A 23295-nucleotide genomic window follows, 5' to 3' on the forward strand; every position below is an offset into this window, starting at 1 on the left:
AGAAAAAGAAAATAAAAAAAGGGTCACAGAAATTATAAAAAAAAAAAAAACACACACACACAAACTATAGGTACAAAATTGAAAACAAATACCAAAAAGCTGAAATTAAAAATCTAGAGTAGAGTTTGGAATTTCAAAAATACAATGTAAAGAAAAAGAAGGAAAAAAAAAAGTCAAAAATATATATATATGTGAAGTTTGCTTTAAAAAAAAAAAAAGTGTCTTCTTTGTTTTTTTCTTTTTTTTTTTTTTCCCAAAGTAATTGGTTATAAAAATGAAAATTAAAGGAATAATAGAGGACTTAAAAAAATTTTAGAAAAATAAAAAAAAGAAAGAAAGAAAGAATGATCCATAAAACTGAATGTAATGATCTTCAACTGATTAGAGAACGTGAAAATATTAATACACAAGAGAATGATTAAGAACATTTCCTTGGGAGGTGACCATTCGGCTGACTTCAGATGGTTGCTAGTTTCTGAGTCACAGAAGATAGGATGGACACAGGCATAGAGGAGAGTAGAAGGTCTGAGCGAAATCATTGTATCAGTCAAAAAAGGTTGTTATGGCCACAGTATAGGGGTCAGTTGGAATCTATTCATAGCGAACCTGTATAAGTGGAAGTATAAAGAGTTTCTACTACACTTTGTGAGTGGTAATGAGTGAACCCCCCACCCCCATACAACACAGTGTTTGCAATAGGACTTGTCATGTTTGAATCACAATATACTGTCCTTTTCCAGGAGAGCTACAGGCGTCTGATATGGATTTATTGTTGTTGATCTAAATGGATATACCCTTTCTCAACTCATGACTTACTGTTTATGTTTTTCTCTTTTAACCCTAAGAGTCTTTGGATCCTTTTTAAACTCTATGCATGCTCAATTCTTTCTGCAAGGTGGCAGTATATCCATGGATATTAAAATATATACCAGTGCTACTTTAGGGAATCAAGGCCCTCTAACCCCCACTTTTGGTCCACCTCAGGACTTTCCTGATAGCTCTCTTGGGAAAGATTCTGCCTACAAAGCTGTAGACATCAGTTCCATTCCTGGGTAGGGAAGCTCTGCTGGAGAAGGGATAAGCTACCCATCCTAGCATGCTTTGACTTCCCTTGTGGCTCAGCTGGTGAAGAATCCACCTTCTATGTGAGATGCCTGGGCTTGATCCCTGGGTAGGAAAAATCCCCTGGAGTAAGGAAAGGTTACCCACTCCAGTATTCTGGCCTGCAGAATTCCACGGACTGTATAGTCCATGGGGTCACCAAACGTAGGACACGACTGAGCAACTTTCACTTTCAGCTCTACAGACTTAGTAATCTGTTAACTTCCCCTAACAGCAAGTATTTCAGTCAGTCCTACAACAGGGCATTAATGTGTGATAGTGTTAAATGGTGATAATATATACAGATCTGCAATCACAGCACCCACCTATCAGGGCTCTCTGTCCATATCATCCTGGTACCTGCTTACCTATCTAATTTTCACAGGCAGAGTTGATAGTTCTCCCACTTCCTTTGAAAGGACAACAAACTCAGGGTCTCCTTCAATCCTAATGATTTTAAATCACATTCAGTGTCTGACTTTGAATCATCAACTGTGTCTCAGGAGTTAAATGCCTGAAAGATTTAATTAGGGAGCTGCAGTCCAGATAAAAGATACCATAGCATTGACTTAAAATGTGAACTCAACTCTTTTGATGCTGATGGTGAAACTCTGTTTTTATTATTTATAAAATGTTTTCTGAAAACACACGGGATTCCTCTGGTAGAGACTCTGCCTTATATATCTCCATATTTGATTAACTACTCCTTGAAACTCTTCAAACACTTCAAAACTAAAGTTAACACCAAATTAAATATTCAATACTCTTCTTCTTAAACCACGAAAACTTGTAGAATTTGGACTAACAAAAGAGTTTATTGGGGAAGAATGTTTTACGACTGTAGTTATTTAGTAATACTAGGCGATGGTGATAAATTTAAGACCAGCTTTGACACAGTCTTATATTAATACTTTTATCAAACATCTCTGTCCTGACTTCTCTGGCTGTCCAGTGGTTGGGACTCCATGCTTTCACTAGAAGGGGAACAGGTTCAATCCCTGGTCAGGGAACTAAGATCCCACAAACTGCATAGTGCCCCCCACCCAAAAACATTATCTGTGTGTCGTGATCCTGTTAGTCATCTGCACCAGGATTGGGCCACCTCCACTGCCTTGCCCTTGGGAACACACTGCTCCCACAAATTTCCTAGGATAACAGTGGCCAAATTGATATTTGGTCTGATCACTCCAAACATTATTTTAATCTTTGGGAGTGCTAATTGTGGGTTTTAGTTGTATCAGCATTTTGTGCCTCCTGAGCACCTTTAGCTGACAGCATAGGTGAGTGATGCAACAAAGCCCGTTATGACGTAAGTGGCCAGGAGGTGATTTCTGCCTGCCTCACTAAGGGCAAATATGACATTCCCCATCCCCATGTGAAGCCCTCTTCCCAACTGGGTTCTGGCAATCTAGACCCTAATGTCACCCCACACCACAAACAATGGCAGTAACACCGCACCACTACTCCTTGCTGCTGAGATCAATTGTTAAGCAGGGTTATTCACCTTCAGTACAGACTCCTGACTCACTGGAGACCTCTACTCTCTGGCTAACTGGGGACCTGAGGGTCTGTTTCCTCAGCTCTTGGGACCCCACTTCCCTCCCCACTCAGGTGCCCACCTCTTGGCTTCCTTTCCTCCCTTCCCATCAGAAAACTCCCACACACACAAATATCATCTTTTCACCATTTGATGTGTATTTTAATCACAGCCATCAGTTTACTATGTTAGTGTGAGAGTCATTCTCTTCCTGGCTGGCCATTTCTAAGAAAGCAGACCTCTGGAGACTCAATTCTAAACTGTCTGACCTTTTCTATTCAGCTCGTGGCTGCCCAGTTTGTACTTCTCCAGAGTCTCTCAATCTGGGGTGGCTGAGCTTACCTTCTCTTTGAGTGAGTCACATATGATCGGATTTTCTTTCTCAAGGTTCCTTTTAGAAGTCTTCTGACCCTCATGGTCATATTCCATGCCTTGAAAGACAAGAGAAGGGTATCAGTTTTGAGGAAAGGGTATAACATCTGAGTTGGAAAGGAGATTTCATGAAAAGGGATGTGGGCTGATGAGGGCTTTTGTGTCAGGCAAGGGCAGTGTAGAGGTCTTGGGCACGAAAGTCAAAGGAGAATGTGGGGAGCATAGATGGAATCATCTTACATTCACACTGCCTCTGTATCTCTGTGGACAAAGGGTTTTTTTCATCCTTTCACCCTTGAAGCACACCACATTGGAACTCTTCTTGGCTGCTGTGGCTTCCTGTTTACCTTATGATGACAGCATGACATGGCCTAACCCAGAATCTCTACATCTGACCTCCCTATACATACCTGCTCAGGACAATGAGGATCCAAACGCTTCAAACTGGTTGGTCATCTATGCACTCCAGCAGCCACTGATGGCTTTGGGGTATTAGACATCACAATGTACCCCTATGCCCATCAACATAGGTTAGAGGATGCTGAGGTATACCATGATACAACTTTCTTACCGCTGACACCTTTGTGTGTCTGATTCTGGGGAGTGGTGATTCAGGGGCATGGTGTTTCTTCTCATGACCCTCAGACTTTCCTTCAGTGCCCTTTATTCTTTGACTTATATGTCCCCCTTCAACACTCCTGCTTCCTCCATCCCTGTATCAACCTCTACCAAACATTTTTCACTCCAAATCTGTTCCTCAGAGTCATCTAGTCATTTCATCTTTCGACCACCCTCTTCCTAGTTGGGGTTCTTGAGGGCATAAGGAACTTAAGAGCAAACACTTAACATGGAAAAAGGTAACTAAGAACAGGTTGGATGTTTTTGCTACTCCAATGAGCTTTAGAGACCCCAAGACTTGGGGAATCCTCAGTCTGTTGCCCCAAGGTGTATACACTGTCTCCATAAAATTACACATCAGAGCCAAGAAAGTCATAAATGTCTCCTCCACTAATATTGTTGGGAAGACTTCAACTCTCATACTGAGTAGGGAAACTCAACTTTTGCCATCTACCAGACATACATTCCCGATTACTAAAAAAAAAAAAAAAAACAAGTAAGGTTCCCAAAGGCAAGAGTCAGATGACCAATGCACCAATGTCTCTTGACTGAATCACTTCCCCAGTGCTCCCTCATTGACAGTTATCATCAGGTAGGCCCCAACGTGGAGCTGACCAATAGCTGAGCAGGAGAAGTACCAATAGGTATCTCACTGAAGTTGGTTGCTTATTGGCAGGGCCGAGCAATGCACTGTCAAATTGCTGGGCAAGACCTGTTGCTTAGTAACAGGATTTACTGAGTGGTGGCTGCATGGGCACAGGAGGGACTGGAGGAACTACTCCACGTTCAAGGTCAGTTTGGTGGCAGAGAGATGATAACCTCGTCCAAGGTAAGGAGCAGTGGCTGTGCTTTGCTGGAGCAGCCATGAAGAGATACCCCAGATCCAAGGTAAGAGAAACCCACGTAAGGTGGTAGGTATTGCAAGATGGCATCAGAGGGCAGACACACTGAAACCATAATCACAGAAATCTAGTCAATCTAATCACATTAGAACCACAGCCTTGTCTAACTCAACGAAACTAAGTCAGGCCCTGTGGGACCTCCCAAGTTGGGCGGCTCATGGTGGAGAGGTCTGACAGAATGTGGTCCACTGGAGAAGGGAAGGGCAATCCACTTCAGTATTCTTGCCTTGAGATCCTCATGAACAGTATGAAAAGGCAACATGATAGGATACTGAAAGAGGAACTCCCCAGGTCAGTAGGTGCCCAATATATTACTGGTGATCGGTGGAGAAATAACTCCAGAAATAATGAAGTGATTGAGCCAAAGCAAAAACAATACCCATTTGTGGTTGTGACTGGTGACAGAAGAAAGGTCCAGTGCTATGAAGAGCAATATAACATAGGAACCTGGAATGTTAAGTCCATGAATCAAGGCAAATTGGAAGTGGTCAAACAGGAGATGGCAAGAGTGAAGGTCAACATTCTAGGAATCAGTGAAGTAAAATGGACTCGAATGGGTGAATTTAACTCAGATGACCATTATATCTACTCTGGAGGGCAGGAATCCCTCAGAAGAAATGGAGTAGCCATCATGCTCAACAAAAGTGTCCAAAATGCAGTAGCTGGATGCAATCTCAAAATCTATAGAATGATCTCTGTTCGTTTCCAAGGCTAACCATTCAATATCACAGTAATCCAAGTCTATGCCCCAACAAGTATCGATGAAGAAGTTGAAGTTGTATGGTTCTATGAAGACCGACAAGACCTTTTAGAACTAACACCCAAAAAAATGTCCTTTACGTTATAGTGGACTGGAATGCAAAAGTAGGAAGTCAAGAAACACCTGGAGTAAGAGGAAAATTTGGCTCTGGAGTATGGAATGAAGCAGGGCAAAGGCTAATAGAGTTTTGCAAAAAGAACACACTGGTCATAGCAAACACCCTCTTCCAACAACACAAGAAAAGACTCTACACTTGGACATCACCAGATGGTCAACACTGAATCAGATTGATTATATCATTTGCAGCCAAAGATGGAGAAGCTCTATACAGTCAGCACAACAAGACTGGGAGCTGACTCTGGCTCAGATCATGAGCTCCTTATTGCCAAATTCTGATTTATTTTTTTTTTCAGTGTTACAGCTCCATTTTATTTAGAAGATAGCAGGAGAATCCAAGACTGGAAGAGAAGGGATTGGAGAAGTGCGTGGGGAGGGAGAAAGAGAGAAAGAAAGAGAGAGAGAGAGAGCGTGTGCATGCACGCGGGAGAGAGTGTCCCAGAGAAAGCGCTTTGACTCCTCCTTTTATATGTTTTTTCTTCCACCTGGGCCTGCCCTATGCAAATTGGGCTTAGCCAGGAGTGCTGTTTGTTCTGCCTGAAGTTTTCACTCTGGTCCTCGAACCTTCCTTTGACCTTCCTTGTCTTTTAGCCACTGCCATTTTGGACTCCTTTTCCCTATTCTACCTACCTAACATTCCCCCCTCAAGAGATGGGAGGCCCAATTCTTTGGGAATAGGGGCGTCGAGGTCTTTCTGGCTACTTCCTGCTGAACTGGGGCAGCGAGGGGTATTGGGCCTCCCCCTCTTGCTAGTCTCAATCCTGAGTCCTTATAGCGGTGTCCAAGGGTGTGTGATATTTTCCGTGGTCAGCTGTGGTTTTATATCTTTGTTGAACTGGCACTGCATGTTGTAGCTGGTTGACCTGGGCAGAGACAAAACAGGTTAGACAATTCATAGTACATGGAATAATCATAAGCATCATCAATATAGGTCATTGACATAAACCAAAGCTCTCCCATATAGCATCTCATAAGGACTAAGACCAACCTGTTCCTTAGGGGCAATGCAGGTGCGGAGGAGAGCTATTGGTAAAGCCTCCTTCCATCCCAGGGCAGCCTCCTGGGTTATCTTTTTATCGCTGATTTTAGGAATTGATTGGCTTTTTCTACTTTTCCTGAAGATTGAGGCCTCCAGGCACAATGGAGATAATAAGTAATGCCCAATGCTTTCGAGACTCCTTGGGTGACCTTAGAAGTAAATGATGTCCCATTGTCACTTTGTAATGACCTGGGCAGACCAAATCTTGGAATGATTTCATGGAGCAGTTTTTTTTTTTTTTTTTTTTTTACCATCTCCTCAGCCTTCTCAGTTCGGGTGGGAAAGCCTTCAATAAATTGAAGAAAGTAGGGAAAACCACTAGACCATTCAGGTATGACGTAAATCCAATCCCTTATGATTATACAGTGGATGTGAGAAATAGATTTAAGGGACTAGACCTGACAGATAGAGTGCCTGCTGAACTATGGACGGAGGTTGTGACATTGTACAGGAGACAGGGATTAAGACCATCCCTATGGAAAAGGAACCGAGGAACATACACTCTCATGACATCCCCAAAATTCAATTGAAAAAAGAAAAAAAATAATGCCCATATATCTGATTTGTTCAAACTTTAAACTTCTCTCTTTACTCCCAGGTTCCAGATTTTTGATTCAGCCTCAGCTTGAGCCAGCATACAAACTTTGCTTAACAACCTCTGCCAAAGATAGAATAGGCTTACGGCAGAGAAAAGCTTTCTGTAACAATTGTCCTATCATCACCTGCATTTACTCTTCTTATTTCTTCAGATCCTTTCCCTGTCACTTTGTTTACTCTTCTCTGTAAAAGGGAAGTTCTTCTCTGCCTGCAATGAGATATTCCAGACCTCATAGTATTCTTCCCATTATCATGTTCCCTCCCCTCCTGTTGTAAAATTGTCTTCCTCTTACTGCAGTACTCGATTCAGATAAAGTCTTTCTTTTCTGAAGTCCAGATTTGTTTATGTTTGATGAAACTAATGTTGATAACTTCTTTTAATTGCAATCATGTTTTCTGTGGATAAACAATGAAGTGTGTGTTTGCCTGAAATGTTTTGCTCTTTTCAAGGACAGAATCACATTGTCACAGATTTATAGAATGTTCCATTAAAAGAGAACTTCAGTCATTTTTAAAATACTTTTACACTTTTCATAGGATGAATCATAAATCAAGGAAATGAGGCATTTTGACTAGGGTTACATAGCAAGTGATTTGAAAGATAAGGCTTAGAATTTTGACATTATGATTCTTTGTCAACAACAAATTTTCTTACAAAACAATTGCTTAATTTTATAATTAACACCCAAATTTTCACAGGAACAACTTTTAGTGTATTTTGTGTAGGTTCCAAAACATATCAATTTCTCACTTTTAAAAGATAAAGTAGTCTTTTCATGTTAAAAAAAAAAAAAAAAAGAAATGCCAAAAAGCTAAAGGGCTGTCTTTGGAGGGCTTACAAATAGTTCTGAAAAGAAGAGAAGCGAAAAGCACAGGAGAAAAGGAAAGATACAAGCATCTGAATGCAGAGTTTCAAAGAATAGCAAGAAGAGATGAAAAAGCATTCCTCAGTGATCAATGCAAAGAAGTAGAGGAAAACTACGGAATGGGAAAGACTAGACATCTCTTTAAGAAAATTCGAGATACCAAGGGAACATTTCATGCAAAGATGGGCTCGATAAAGGACAGAAATGGTATGGACCTAACAGAAGCAGAAGATATTTAGAAGAGGTGGTAAGAATACCCAAAAGAACTGTAGAAAAAAAAAAAATCTTCAGGAACCAGATAATCATGATTTTGTGATCACGCTCCTAGGGCTAGACATCCTGGAAAGTGAAGTCAAGTGTGCCTTAGAAAGCATCACTACGAACAGAGCTAGTGGAGGTGATAGAATTCCAGGAGAGCTATTTCAAATCCTGAAAGATGATACAGTGAAAGTGCTACACTCAATATGCCAGCTCATTTGGACAACTCAGCAGTGGCCACAGGACTGGAAAAGGCCAGTTTTCACACCAATCCCTAAGAAAGGCAACACCAAAGATTGCTCAAACTACCGCACAATATCACTCATCTCACATGCCAGTCAAGTAATTCTTAAAATTCTCCAAAGCAGGCCTCAGCAGTATGTGAATCGTGAACATCCAGATGTTCAAGCTGGTTATAGAAAAGGAAGAGGAATCAGAGATCAAATTGCCACCATCCGCTGGATCATGGAAAAAGCAAGAGAGTTCAATAAAAATATATATTTCTACTTTATTGACTATGCCAAAGCCTTTGGTTGTGTGGATCACAGTACACTGTGGAAAATTCTGAAAGAGATAGGAATACCAGACCACTTGACCTGCCTCTTGAGAAACCGCTATGCAGGTCAGGAAGCAACAGTTAGAACTGGACATGGAACAAGAGACTGGTTCCAAGTAGGAAAAAGAGTACATCAAGGCTGTATATTGTCACTCTGCTTATGTAATTTATATGCAGAGTGCATCATGAGAAACGCTGGGCTGGAGGAAGCACAAGCTGGAATCAAGATTGCCGGGAGAAATATCAATAAGCTCAGATATGCAGATGACACCACTGTTATGGCAGAAAGTGAAGAAGAACTAAGGAGCCTCTTGATGAAAGAGAAAGAAGAGAGTAAAAAAGTTGGCTTAAAGCTCCACATTCAGAAAGTGAAGATCATGGCATCTGGTCCCATCATTTCATGGGAAGTAGATGGACAAACAGTGGCTGAGTTTATTATTCTGGGCTCCAAAATCACTGCAGATGGTGACTGCAGCCATGAAATTAAAGGAAGCTTACTCCTTGGAAGTAGAGTTATGACTAACCTAGATAGCATATTAAAAAGCAGAGACTCTGTGGAAGAGGGTGGGCTGATTTGGGAGAATGGCATTGAAACATGTATAATACCATATATGAAACGAATCGCCAGTCCAGGTTCAATGCATGATACAGGATGCTTGGGGCTGGTGCACTGGGATGACCCAGAGGGATGGTACTGGGAGGGAGGTGGGAGGGGGGTACAGGATGGGGAACACATGTACACCTGTGGCAGGTTCATGTGGATGTTTGGCACAACAAAAACCAGATGTAAAGTAATTAACCTCCCATTAAAATAAATAAATTTATATTAAAAATAAAAAATAAAAAGCAGATACATTAATTTGGCAACAAAGGTGTGTCTAGTCAAGGTTATGGTTTTTTTCCAGTGCTCAGGTATGGATTGAGAGTTGGACTACAAGAAAGCTGTGCGCCAAAGAATTGATATTTTTGAACTGTGGTGTTGGAGAAGACTCTTGAGAGTCCCTTGGACTGCAAGGAGATCCAACCAGTCCATCCTAAAGGATATCAGTCTTGAGTGTTCATTGGAAAGACTGATGTTGAAACTGAAACTCCAATATTTTGGCCACGTGATTCGAAGAGCTGACTCATTGGTAAAGATCCTGATGCTGGGAAATATTGAGGGCAGGAGGAGAAGGTGATGACAAAGAAAGAGATGGCTAGATGGCATCACCAACTCAATGGACGTGGGTTTGGGTGGACACCGCGAGTTGGCGATGGACAGGGAGGCCTGATGTGCTGCAGTTCATGGTGTCACAAAGAATCAGACACGACTGACAAACTGAACTGACTTCCTCTCAGTCTTTCAGTGGAGACCAGTCCTTCTGTCTTCCCATTTGTTTCTGCCTCTCTGAATTAAAATGCATCAATTATCTATTATGGTCTTGAAGGGGTGATCTTGTGGGGGAGCATCACTGTAGAGTCTGTACCATAGTCAGCGGGGGGTGGGTGTGGGGGTAGGGCTGGATTTGATGGACCACAAGTCACATCTTGCCTTAGGGTGTGCCAGAACCTATGGCTGAGAACTTCAGTGGTACCACATCTGAAGCCAGATGTGAGGCAGGGACTTCCTTTTCCTCAGTGGCTTTCACTGTCCTATTGGGGGCAGGGTGAGATCCCAAATTTCTGGAGCAGAAGCCCTGAATATCAGGCCAAATCTGGCTGTGTTACCTCAGGTATGCACGCTCCCCTCTCCCAGCACTGCAACCCTTGCCACAGAGGGACAAGAGGAGCATGTTCTGGTTAGAAAAACAACAAAAGGAGCAACTCTCCAGGCTGGCAGCTTACAGAGATCCAGGTTACCGCCAAAGTGCCATCTGTGCCATCACCATCATTAGCGTCTCCTGTCCTGCTTAAACATACCTTCTGGTGTGAGACCTCTTGGTCCCTCACAGCTGATCACTTCCCCCAGCTTCTGCTATCACTGTCCTGTGGATGAGGGGTGCTATTGGGCAGGTGAGGCCCTCTTGGGCTCTTGGCACCTACTGAATCATCTGCTGTGGCAGTCTGGCCTCCATCAGAGATCAGGACTTCTCCTGATACGCTGCCTATGTAAGTGACCTCCATGAGCATGACCCGGGCTCTTCCACCCGCATGCCGCCCTGTCCAGATGCATGAATCTTTCCCACATCCCAGCTATCTACCTGGTCATGGCACCCCTGCTCCAGTGCACATCGGCCAGACGGAGAAAGCAGGGCGTGTGTAAGGGTGGGCAGTTGTTGGGAAAACAGGCATCCACAAATGCGGTCTCAATCTGTCCTCTTCATTGTGGCTTGGGAGCAAGCCCCTGAGCACATGCTCCTGGAGGGGGGAGTCCGGGCTTCCCACAGACCTCCTGTTAGTCCACATGGCCCTGCAACCATTTAAGGGTGTTTCTCTTCTCTGTGTCAGAGCCCAGGAGTTTTGTGTCCAATATACGGCTTGAACCACTCACACACAGGGCATGTCTCCAACCGTGTAATCTCCCTTATATTCGGACTTCTCTACCATGGGCACACGTCAGGACTTGAATCATCCTTTTCCCTTCATACCCTGTACCCTGTGGATCTTTCTTTGAGCGTAAGTTTGGGAATCTTTCTGCATTTTCCAAATAGTTTTTTGAGCTAATTGTTCTACATGTTGATGGATTCTTTTTATTTTTTTATTTTTTTCATTCGAGTATATTTGATTTACCATGTTGTATTTCAGGTGTCCAGCAAAGTGACTCAGCTTTACATATACATGTATTTGGGCTTCCCACTTGGCTCAGTTGTTAAAGAATCACCCTGCAATGAAGAAGATTGGGTTCAATACCTGGGTTGGGAAGATATGCTCAGAGGGACATGTCAAGCCTCTCCAGTATTCTTGTCTGGAGAATCTCATGGACAGAGGAGCCTAGCAGGCTACAGTCCATAGGGTCACAAAGAGTAGGGCACATCTGAATCAACTGAGCTTCCACAGGCATGCATACATATATCTATTCCTTTACAAATTCTTTTTCCATTTATGTTGTTACAGAATTTCTAGCAGAGTTGCCTGTAGTTCTGTAGTAGGTCCTTGTTGGTTATCTATTTTATATATAATGGTGTCTATATATATATTAATCCCCTACTCCCAATTCTTCCCCACGCCCCAACTTGCCATTTGGTAACCGTCATCTTCGCTTCTATGTAAGTGTGTATTGAATGTTCTATGGGGGAGACAGTTTAATCCTTTGATGTCGTCCTGCTTTTTTAGTTTTGCTTTTGTTTCCTATGCTTTCAATGTCACATCCATAAAATCACTTTTAAGACCAATGTTTACAAATTCTCCAGGATGTTTTCTTCTAGATGATCTATAGTTTCAGATCTTGCATTTAAATCTTTAATCAACTCTGAGTTTTGTTTTTTATGTGGTATAAGGTAAGGGTCCTATTTCAATCTTTTGCATTCAGATTTCTAGTTGCCCACGGCAGTTAACTGAAGAGATGTTGGGTGAAACTTAATAATGATCATCTTAAGGCAGTAATGAGTGACAAGCCTGAAGGAAAGGCACTGGAGTGAGGGACTTGGCCAGGAGCATGTAAAGTTTGGAGACTCCCAATTGATTCCTGCTGATACGTGGATGTGATCCTGGGCAGATGTGTTCTGACCCTAGGCACATAGACTTGCTCTTGACCTCTGACAATGAAGAGAAGCCTCTGGGACAACAGCATTTTGCACTCACGATGAGTCCATGGGCACTGCTTTGGCTTTTGCATTTGGTGTCCTGCAAATGGGTGGTCTTCATACAAAACCATAGAGTTCCTCTTGACTACTGATAAAATAAGCCTCTCATTTAAGTTCCTCTGACTTCTGATCCACTGTCTAGTTTATTGTTTTTATTATATTTTCAAACAGATTCTTGGACATACGTGGCAGAAGAGAGTGATTCTCTCCCTTAGACTCTTAGATAATCCAACTTCTGATAATATTTTATATCACCACACTGTTGATTTCTAATCCGTTTACCTTTCTGGCATGCATTTCTCATAAGATACATACTCAAAAATCTATCCTACAAACTGCATGTACTGAACTGCAAGTGATTAGAGAACGTGAATATATTAATACACAAGAGAATGATTAAGAACATTTCCTTGGGAGGTGACCATTCGGCTGGCCTCAGATCATTGCTAGTTTTTGAGTCACAGAAAATACGATGGACACAGGCATAGAGGAAAGTAGAAGGTCTTAGGGAATTCATTGTATCAGTCAATAGAGGTTGTTATGGCCACTGCTAGAGGGGTCAGTTGGAATCTATTTATAGTAAAACTGTATAAGTGGAAGTATTAAGAGTTTCTACTACACTTTATGAGTGCTAATGAGCAACCCCACCACCCCCATACAACACAGCATTTGCAATAGGACTTGTCATGTTTGAATCACAATATACTGTCCTTTTCCAGGAAAGCTACAGGCGTCTGATATTGATTTATTGTTGTTGATCTAAATGGATATACCCTTTCTCAACTCATGACTTAATGTTTATGTTTTTCTCTTTTAACCCTAAGAGTCTTTGGATCCTTTTTAAACTCTATGCATCCTCAATTCTTTCTGCAAGGTGGCAATATATCCACGGATATTAAAATATATACCAGCGCGACTTTAGGGAAACAAGGCCCTCTAACCTCCACTTTTGGTCCTCTAACCTGCACATCTGGACTTTAATGATAGCTCACTTGGGAAAGATTCTGCCTGCAAAGATGTAGACATAAGTTCAATTTCTGTGTAGGGAAGCTCTGCTGGAGAAGGGATAAGCGACATACTCTAGCATACTTTGGCTTCCCTCGTGGCTCAGCTGGTGAAGAATCTGCCTTCAATGTGGAATGCCTGGGCTTGATCCCTGGGTTGGAAGATCCCCTGGAGTAAGGAAAGGCTACCCCCTCCTGTATTCTGGCCAGGAGAATTCCATGGACTGTATAGTCCATGGGGTCACCAACCCTCAGACAGGACTGAGCAACTCTCACTTTCAGCTCTTCAGGCCTAGTAATCTGTTACCTTCCCCTAACAGCAAGTATTTCAGTCAGTCCTGCAACATGACATTAAAGGGTGATAATGTTAAATAGTGATAATATATACAGATCAGGAATCACAGCACCCACCTATCAGGCTCTCTGTCCATATCATCTTGGTAGCTGCTTACCTAATTTTCACAGGCAGAGTTGATAGTTCTCCCACTTCCTTTGAAAGGACGACAAACCCATTAAAATCTTAATGATTTTAAATGACATTCAGTGACTGACTTTGAATCATCCACTGTGTCTCTCAGGAGTTAAAGTGACAGAAAGATTTAACTAGGGAGCTGCAGTCCAGATAAAAGATACAGTAGCATTGTCTTAATATCTGAACTCAACTCTTTTGATGCTGATGGTGAAACTCTGTTTTAATTGTTTCTAAAATGTTTTCTGAAAACACACGGGATTCCTCTGGTTGAGACCCTGCCTTATATATCTCCATAATTGATTGACTACTCCTTGAAACTCTTCAAACACTTCAAAATTAAAGTTAACACCAAATTAAATATTCCATACTCCTCACTTTAAACCATGAAAACTTGTAGAACTTGGACTAACAAAAGAGTTTATTGGGGAAGAATGTTTTACGACTGTAGTTATTTAGAAATACTAGGGTATGGTGATAAATATAAGATCAGCTTTTACACAGTCTTATGTTAATACTTTTTCAAAAGTCTCTGTCCTGACTTCTCTGGCTGTCCAGTGGTTAGGACTCCATGCTTTCCCTAGAAGGGGAACCGGTTCAATCCCGGTTCAGGGAACTAAGATCCCACAATCTGCATGGTGCACCCCAGCGAATAACATTATCTGTGTGTCATGATCCTGTTAGTCATCTGCCCCGGGATTGGGCCACCTACACTGCCCTGCCCTTGGGAACACTCTGCTCCCACAAATTTCTTAGGATAACATTGGCCTAAAATATATTTGCTCTAAACCCTCCAAACATTATTTTAATCATTGGGAGGGTTAATTTTGGGTTTTAGTTGTATCAGCATTTTTTGCCTCCAGAGCACCTTTAGGTGACAGCATAGGTGAGTGATGCAACAAAGCCCATTATGACGTAAGTGGCCAGAAGGTGATTTCTGCCTGCCTCACTCAGGGGAAGTATGACATTCACCATCTCCATGTGAAGCACTCTTCCCATCTGGGTTCTGGCAATATAGAACCTAAAGTCACTCCACGCCCCAAACAATGGCAGTAACCCCGCACCACTACTCCTTCCCACTGAGATCAATTGTTAATCAGGGTTATTCACCTTCAATGCATACTCCTGACCCAGTCGAGACCTTTACCCTCTGGCTAACTGGGGACCTGAGAGTCTGTTCCCTCAGCTCTTGGGACCCACATCCGTCCCCATTCAGGTGCCCACTTCTTTGCTTCCTTCTCTCCCTTCCCATCAGAAAATTCACACACACACAAATATCGTCTTTTCACCATATGATGTGTATTTTAATTGCAGCCATCAGTTTACTATGTTAGTGTGAGAGTCAGTCTTTTCCTACTTGGCCATTTCTAAGAGAGCAGACCTCTGGAGACACAATTCTAAACTGTCTGACCTTTTCTATTCAGTTACTGGCTGCCCAGCTTGTACTTCTCCAGGGTCACTCCTTCCGGGGTGGCTGAGCATATCTCCTCTTTTGATTCTGCCTCCTTCTTTGACTCTGCCTCATATTTGGTACGCTTTTCGGCTTTGATTCAGTTTCTTACAGGCACAGGAACAGAAAAAACAGTTTTGTTTTCCTGTTTTCTTCACCTTCTTCGACTGAGTGGCATATGATCGGATTTTCTTTCTCAAGGTTCCTTTTAGAGTTCCTCTGACCCTCATGGTCATATACCGTGCCTTGAAAGACAAGCGAAGGGTATTAGTTTTGAGGAAAGGGTATAACATCTGAGTTGGAAGGGAGATTTCATGAAAAGGAATATGGGCTGATAAGGGCTTTTGTGGCAGGCAAGGGCAGTGTAGAGGTCTTGGGCAGAAAATCAATGGAGAACATGGGGAGCATAGATGGAATAATCTTACATTCACACTGCCTCTGTTTCTCTGTGGACAAAGGGTCTTATTTCATCCTTTCAGCCTTGAAGCACACCGCATTAAAACTCTTCTGCCTCCCGTGGCTTCCTGCTTACCTTATGATGATAGCAGGAAATGGCCTAACACAGAATCTATGCCTCTGACCTCCCTATATATACCTTCTCAGGACAATGAGGAGCCACACCCTTCAATCTGATTGGTCAGCTAGGCACTCCCCCACCAATGGTGGCTTTGGGGTCTTAGACATCACAATGTACCACTGTGCCCATCAACATGGTTTAGTGTGTGCTGAGGGAGGCCATGATACAACTTTCTCACCCCTGACACCTCTGTGTGTCTGATTCAGGGGGGTGGTGATTCAGGGGCATGGTGTTTCTTCTCATGACCCTCAAACTTTCCTTAATTGCACTTTATTCTTTGACTTATATGTCCCCCTTCAACACTCCTGCCTCCTCCATCCCTGTATGAACCTCTACCAAACACTTTTCACTCCAAATATGCTCCGCAGAGTCGTCTAGTCATTTCATCTTTCGACCACCCTGTTTATAGTGGGGGTTCTTGAGGGCCTTAAGGAACTTAAGAGCAAGCACTTAACATGGAAAAAGGTAATTAAGAACAGATTGGATGTTTTTGCTTCTCCAATGAGCTTTAGAGACCCCAAGACTTGGTGAATCCTCAGTCTGTTGCCCAAAGGTCTATGCAACGTTTCCATAAAATTACACATTAGAGCAATGAAAGTCATATATGTATCCTCCACTAATATTGTTGGGGACACTTCAATTCTCATATTCAGTAGGGAAACTCAACTTGCCCCATCTACCAGAAATAATTTCCCGATTAAAAAAAAAAAAAAAGTAAGGTGCCCAGAGGCAAGTGTCAGATGACCAATGCACCACTGTCTCTTGACTGAATCACTTCCCAGTGGTCCCTCATTGACAGTATTGTCATCAGGTAGGACCAGATGTGAAGCTGACCAATAGCTGCGCAAGAAAGTACCAGTAGGTATCTCACTGATTGTTGGTTGCCTATTGGTAGGGCCAAGAGATGCACTGTCCAATTGCTGGGCAAGACCTGTTGCTTAGTAACAGGATGTGGAGTAATACGACAAAGCAATGGCTACCTCCTAATGGCTGTGCTCATGCTGCTCTGTTCCATAAGGATACATTGGGTCCAGTATACTTTAATCTTTTTGACTGATTCCTTTTCCACCGCATATTTTAATTTCACATGCTTGTTTAACTTTGGTACAACATTCTTTTCATTATATTCCCAGGCATGCCAGTCAGCAGTGCTTATCTCTATGCCCCTCCAACAGCTGCCACATGATTGCATGTGCCACATATATTATAGCTAATATTTCAAAGCCAACAAGAATGTCAAAGCCAGCCCACCGTGAGAACTACTTTGACAAACCTTAACTTCTCTGTGATTCTTTTTCTATTCACAGTGTAACAGAGCAGAGTGAGCTCAGCCCTAAGCAGTTAGTCATTGATGTGCTTCATTTCACCCCACCCTGTTCCTAGGCAACAGGTGTAGCTCAGCCTTGCTTGGTGCCTCAGATGGCCCCATTCACAAGCAGTCAACTGTCAATGAGTGACCATTCGATGTCCTCCTCAGCTATTGGTCAGCACCACAGTGGGTCCTGCCCCCCAGTTACTTTCAAGAAGGGAGTATTGGAGAAGTGATTAAGGAAGGGTCTTGTGGTGTACATCAGCAGGAAATTGAGAGAAGATGCAGATTCAGGCATTCTTTTGGAGGGCCTGGACATCATCCAGCCTTGGGCCAGTGGGTGAGGTTGAGGTCCCAGGGAATAGACTGGGGATGACATCCTGTAGTGCTCCAGAGCCCTCACGAAGGCCCTCCTGTAGCCTTGGCCCAGGCCTTGAGGAGCGGAGAACCTCTCCCCCATCCCTGTCTCTGCAACCTACAATCAGTGGCCATCTTCCTGGGCCTCAGTCTCTGAGAACTGGTCTCCTCACTTGGACAGCCTGAGGAGACAGGACATATTTGGTAGGGTGCCTGGCCCCATCAAGTATGCGAGCTGGGCAGAATGTGGGAACCTTGCCCTGAAGGAGCTGCCAAATGAGATCTGTTACTTCTTATCCAGGATGGGACATTTCAAGTGAAAGTTGTGCCTTGAGACTTTGCCCTCTCTTGAGAGGACAAGAATGACAGAAAAAAAAACATTTATCTGGTAGAGATAGATAGGAACATTATTACCTGACCATGACATAACTTTAAGCACAAAGGATGTGACACCAAGAAGTCTGTAAGAACTTACCACAACTCTCTCTAACATTTACTTTTAAATGTACTTAATTGAAAACGTTCAGTAACTTTGGGTTCTTAGGGCAAGAGCTACCCACATCTTTGTATGAATCTGTAATAAACCTTTCCCTGTTCCAAACTCTAACATTTAGTTTTGATGGGCCTCACTCTGCATCAAGCACATGGATTTGCAATTTTGATAACAACCATACTGTCAAAGGGCTGACTTGGCCTCTCTTAAACAACAGCAGAGACTGGCCAAGTGCTCACAGTCATCCATAACATACCCACTGACTAGGCTTGGCTAAACTTTAGCCATGCTTCTCTCCTCTGAACTTCAGCTTTCTCCCACGAATGAGCAAGCGCTAAGAGTCAGACATTTCTGACTCCTTTAACAGCTCCTTCTAAGAATCAGCTCACTACAGATAGAAACACTTCCTGTCAAACTGCTCCATCATGCAGTCTGTTCTAACATCCCCACCTCTTTCCCCATCTCTCTCTCTCTCTCTCTCTCTCACACACACACACACACACAAACTTGCACACACACACACATAGATGCTGCGAACCATCCTTATCTTCCATGTTAACGAAATATCTTTTTGTGTTCCATTTTGAGACACGTTAAGAGCTTGTGTTCAAAGCATTCTCCCTATGGCAATCAGTTCATTTCATTTGTTCAGTTGTGTATGACTGTGTGCAACCCCAGGTTCTGCAGTACACCAGGATTCCTTGTCCATCACCAACTCCCAGAGCTTGCTGAAATTCAAATCCATTGAATCCTTGATGCCATCCAAACATCTCATCCTCTCGTATCCCCTTCTTTTTGGCCTTCATTCCTTCCTAGCATCAGGATCTTTTCCAATGAGACAGTTCTTTGCATCAGGTGGACAAAGTACTGGAGTTGCAGCTTCAGCGTCAGTCCTTCTAGTGAATAATCAGGACTGATACCACACATCCATGGAGTGATGGCTGCATGGGCACAGGAGGGACTAGAGGAGTTCAAGGTCAGGAGACTTGTCAGTAACGAGATATACTTCGTCCAAGGTAAGGAGCAGTGGCTGCGCTTTGCTGGAGCAGCCGTGAAGAGCTACCACAGATCCAGGTAAGAGAAACCCACGTAAGATGGTAGATGCTTCAAGACGAAATCAGAGGGCAGACACACTGAAACCATAATCACAGAAATCTAGTCAATCTAATCACACTAGAACCACAGCCTTGTCCAACTCAATGAAACTAAGCCAGGCCCTGTGGGGCCTCCCAAGTTGGGCAGGTCATGGTGGAGAGGTCTGACAGAATCTGATCCACTGCAGAAGGGAAGAGCAATGCACTTCAGTATTCTTGCCTTGAGATCCCCATGAACAGTATGAAAATGTAAAATGATAGGATACTGAAAGAGGAACTCCCCAGGTCAGTAGGTGCCCAGTATGCTACTGGAGATGGGTGGAGAAATAATTCCAGAAAGAATGATGGGATTGAGCCAAAGCAAAAGCAACACCCAGTTGTGCATGTGACTGGTGACAGAAGAAAGGTCTAATGCTATAAAGAGCAATATAGCATAGGAACCTGGAATGTTAAGTCCATGAATCAAGGCAAATTGGAAGTGGTCAAACAGGAGATGGCAAGAGAGAAAGTCAACATTCTAGGAATCAGTGAACTAAAATGGACTGGAATGGGTGAATTTAACTCAGATGACCATTATATCTACTACGGCGGGCAGGAATCCCTCAGAAGAAATGGAGTATCCATCATGGACAACAAAAGAGTCCAAAATGCAGTAGCTGGATGCAATCTCAAAAACTATAGAATGATCTCTGTTTGTTTCCAAGGCAAACCATTCAATATCACAGTAATCCAAGTCTATGCCCCAACAAGTAACGATGAAAAAGCTGAAGTTGAATGGTTCTATGAAGACCAACAAGACCTTTTAGAACTAACACCCAAAAAAGATGTCCTTTATGTTATATTGAACAGGAATGCAAAAGTAGGAAGTCAAGAAACACCTGGAGTAACAGGAAAATTTGGCCCTGGAGTATGGAATGAAGCAGGGCAAAGGCTAATAGAGTTCTGCAAATAGAACTCAGTGGTCATAGCAAACACCCTCTTCCAACAACACAAGAAAAGGCTCTACACATGGACATCATCAAATGGTCAACACTGAAATCAGATTGATTATATCGTTTGCAGCCAAAGATGGAGAAGCTCTATTATTCAGCAAAACAAGACTTGGAGCTGACTGTGGCTGAGGTCATGAGCTGCTTATTGTCAAATTCAGATTTAAATTGAAGAAAGTAGGGAAAACTACTAGACCATTCAGGTATGACATAAATCCAATCCCTTATGATTATACGGTGGAAATGAGAAATAGATTTAAGGGACTACACCTGACAGAGTGCCTGATGAACTTTGGATGGCGTTTTGTGACATTGTACAGGAGACAGGGATAAAGACCATCCCCATGGAAAAGAAATGCCAAAACCAAAAGAGCTGTAGGGGAGGCCTTACAGTTAGTTGTGAAAAGAAGAGAAGCGAAAAGCACAGGAGAAAAGGAAAGATATAAGCATCTGAAAGCAGAGTTCTAAATAATAGCAAGAAGAAATAAGAAAGCATTCCTCAGTGATCAATGCAAAGAAATAGAGGAAAACAACAGAATGGGAAAGACTAGACATCTCTTCAAGGAAATTCGAGATAGAAAGGGAGCATTTCATGTAAAGATGGGCTCGATAAAGGACAGAAATGTTATGGACCTAACAGAAGCAGAAGATATTAAGAAGAGGTGGTAATAATACCAAGAAAACCTTTACAAAAAAAAAATCTTCATGACCCAGATAATCATGATAGTGTGATCACACACATAGGACCAGAAATCCTGGAATGTGAAGTCAAGTGGGCCTTAGAAAGCATCACAACGAACAAAGCTATTGGAGGTGATGGAATTCCAGTTGAGCTATTTCAAATCCTGAAAGATGATGTAGTGAAAGTGCTGCACTCAATATGCCAGCTAATTTGGAAAACTCAGCAGTGGCCACAGGACTGGAAAATTTCAGTTTTCACTCCAATCCCCGAGAAAGGCAACGCCAAAGAATGCTCAAAGTACCGCACTATTCCACTCATCTTACATCCCGTTCAAGTAATTCTTCAAGCCCTGCAAAAGAATGCCTGAATCTGTCCCTTCTCTCACGTTCCAGCTGATGACAATCACACCACCCTTACTTAATCACTTCCCCAATACTCCATTCTTGAGAGTAACTGAGGGGCAGGGCCCACTGTGGTGCTGATCAATAGCTGAGCAAGACAAAGAATGGTCACTTATTGACAGTTGGCTCTTGTGAATGGGGCCATCTGAGGCACCAAGCAAGGCTGAGCTAAACCTGTTGCCTAGGAACAGGGTGGGTTGAAATGAAGCACATCAATGGCTAACTGCATAGGGCTGTGCTCACTCTGCTCTGTTACATTGTGAATAGAAAAAGAATCACTGTGAGGTTAAGGTTTGTCAAAATAGTTCTCAAGCTGGGCTGGCCTTGACATTCTTGTTGGCTTTGAAATTTTAGCTATAATATATGCCGCACATGCAATCATGTGACAGCTGTTGGAGGGGCATATAGATAAGCACTGCTGACTGGAATGCCTGGCAATACAATGAAAAGAATGATGTACAAAAGTTAAACAAGCATGTGAAATTAAAATCTGCGGTGGGAAAAGAGCTAATCAAAAAGATTAAAGCACACTGGACCCAACGTATCCTTATGGAACAGAGCAGCATGAGCACAGCCATTAGCAGGTAGACATCACTTTGCCGTATTACTCCACATCCTGTTTCTAAGCAACAGGTCTTGCCCAGCAATTGGACAGTGCATCGCTCGGCCTTGCCAATAAGCAACCAACTATCAGTGAGATACCTACTGGTACTTCTCCTGCTCAGCTATTGCTCAGCTCCACATTGGGCCCTACCTGATGATACCTGTCAATGAGGGACCACTGGGGAAGTGATTCAGTCAGGAGACAGTGGTGCATTGTTCATCTGACTCTTGCCTTTGGGCACTTTACATTAGTTATTTTTTAATCGAGAATGTATTTATGGTAGATGGGGCAAGTTGAGTTTTCCTACTCAAATTGAGAGTTGAAGTTTCCCCAAAAATATTAGTGGAGGAGACATTTATGACTTTCATGGCTCTGACATGTAATTTTATGGAGATGGTGTATAGGCCTTGGGGCAAGAGACTGAGTATTCACCAAGTCTTGGGGTCTCTAAAGCTCATTGGAGTAGCAAAAACATCCAACCTGTTCTTAATTACCTTTTTCCATGTTAAGTGCTTGCTCTTAAGTTACTTAAGACCCTCAAGAACCCCCACTAGGAAGAGGGTTGTCGAAAGATGAAATGACAAGACGATTCTGAGGAACAGATTTGGAGGGAAAAGTGTTTGGTAGAGGTTCATACAGGGATGGAGGAGGCAGGAGTGTTGAAGGGGGACATACACGTCAAAGAATAAAGGGCACTGAAAGAAAGTCTGAGGGTCATGAGAAGAAATACCATGCCCCTGAATCACCACTCCCCAGAATCAGACACACAGAGGTGTCAGGGGTGAGAAAGTTGTATCATGGCCTCCATCAGCACCCACTAACCCATGTTGATGGGCACAGTGGTACATTGTGATGTCTAAGACCCCAAAGCCACCATTGGCTGGGGGAGTACCTAGCTGACCAATCAGATTGAAGGGTGTGGCTCCTCATTGTCCTGAGCAGATATACATAGGGAGGTCAGAGGCAGAGATTCTGGGTTAGACCATGTCATGCTATCATCATAAGGTAACCCGGAAGCCACAGCAGCCAAGAGGAGTTCCAATGCGGTGTGCTTCAAGGGTGAAAGGACGAAAGAAGACCCTTTGTCCACAGAGATACAGAGGCAGTGTGAAAGTAAGATGATTCCATCTATGCTCCCCACGTTCTCCATTGACTTTGCTGCCTAAGACCTCCACACTGCCCTTGCCTGCCATAAAAGCCCTCATCAGCTGACATCCCTTTTCATAAAATCTCCCTTCCAACTCAGATGTTATACCCTTTCCTCAAAACTAATACCCTTCTCTTGTCTTTCAAGGCACGGAATATGACCATGAGGGTCAGAAGACCTCTAAAGGGAACCTCGAGAAAGAAAATCAGATCATATGCCACTCATTCGAAGAAGGGAAAGGAAACAAGAAAACCAAACTGTTTTTTCTGTTCCT

The 23295-nt window shown here is 42.9% G+C and overlaps 2 long non-coding RNA genes across 2 annotated transcripts; one reads left to right on the forward strand and one right to left on the reverse strand.

Moving 5' to 3' along the window:
- Positions 1-15195: 15195 nt before the first annotated feature.
- Positions 15196-16418, reverse strand: LOC123331837. The gene is made up of 2 exons (XR_006548631.2): positions 15794-16418; positions 15196-15613 (listed from the first exon to the last, which is right to left on the reverse strand). It is a non-coding gene; the product is annotated as an uncharacterized LOC123331837 (long non-coding RNA).
- Positions 16419-21821: 5403 nt separating this feature from the next.
- Positions 21822-23202, forward strand: LOC123331808. Its single transcript, XR_006548600.2, has 2 exons — positions 21822-22987; positions 23169-23202. It is a non-coding gene; the product is annotated as an uncharacterized LOC123331808 (long non-coding RNA).
- Positions 23203-23295: the final 93 nt, after the last annotated feature.

Source organism: Bubalus bubalis, chromosome X, assembly GCF_019923935.1.
Source record: "Bubalus bubalis isolate 160015118507 breed Murrah chromosome X, NDDB_SH_1, whole genome shotgun sequence".
NCBI lineage: Eukaryota > Metazoa > Chordata > Mammalia > Artiodactyla > Bovidae > Bubalus > Bubalus bubalis.